Below are 1187 nucleotides of genomic sequence, written 5' to 3' on the forward strand. Positions count from 1 at the left end.
TCATTGATTCATAAAAATTTTCAAAGCAATCCATTTTCTTTTATTTGATTACTTCTTTAATAAAAATTTAGGGTTTGTTTGGAAAATACTATGTAATTGAATTATAGTGCAATTATTAGGGTAGTAATTGCACTATCTTGTAATTACTGAAGAATTGTAATTTCCTAGACATGTTTGATTGACAAGTGTAATTACATTGTAATTCATTATGTCATGTTTGGTAGTACAAATTATAATTACACAATTACATAATTTATATTTTAAAAATATTAATTACTATAAAATTAATAGTATGATAAAATAATTTCTAAACAAGTAACAAAAGTTAAAATCAAATTATGATATGTATTATATTAGTCTAAAAAAGTAGTTGATAATATGAATCCCATGTGAGAGCCTGGTGGTCATGGATGTTCACCATCCCAAGTGTAGCTTGGGTTCGAGTCACGTTAATCATGTTTGTTGTTCGAGCTTTATACTGTTATTGTAATATTTCACCAAAAAAAAAGTAGTTGATAATACAATTACTAATAAAATAACAAGAAAAATAATCATCATATGTAATTTTATCTAATTGTTCTAGTGCATATTTGTTGGGTTTTTCCCTTTTTAATATTTAACATATGCTTCTTTTCATCATCTATTGATCTTTGATCAAGTTCATCATCTGAACTTGAATCTGCTTCATTAAGAATATCAAGATCTCATTCTTCCATGTCCTTTTCGAAGTATGGATCATCTCAACTCCACCTATGATTGAAATTATGAAATATGCAACATGCTAGTGCAATCAAACCTCTCTTTTTTTTATGCTATACTAAGGTGATATTAATATGAGAAATATTTTTTTTAGAGCAACAAGTGTCTTTTCAACCACATTTCGAAGCATTGAATATCTCAAATTAAAAAGTTCATAACTATCTATAGTTCTAATGTCTAGTACCATTTTCTTAAATGATGTCATACCCTGCGATATGGTGCAAGAAACTATAACGACTTGAAAGTCAGTGGTATCGAAAAGTGTGGTTTTGGATCTCCATTTTCGTAAATGGTTTTGGAACTCTATTTACATAAATTGGGCTCATAAATATTTTTATTAAATATTTACAAAATGATATTTTAAATTAATTAAATTTCGATTAGGTAATTTCGTTTAATTAGTGCTTAATTTAAGTACAGGGACTACA

Source organism: Gossypium arboreum, chromosome 4, assembly GCF_025698485.1.
Source record: "Gossypium arboreum isolate Shixiya-1 chromosome 4, ASM2569848v2, whole genome shotgun sequence".
Taxonomy (NCBI): domain Eukaryota; kingdom Viridiplantae; phylum Streptophyta; class Magnoliopsida; order Malvales; family Malvaceae; genus Gossypium; species Gossypium arboreum.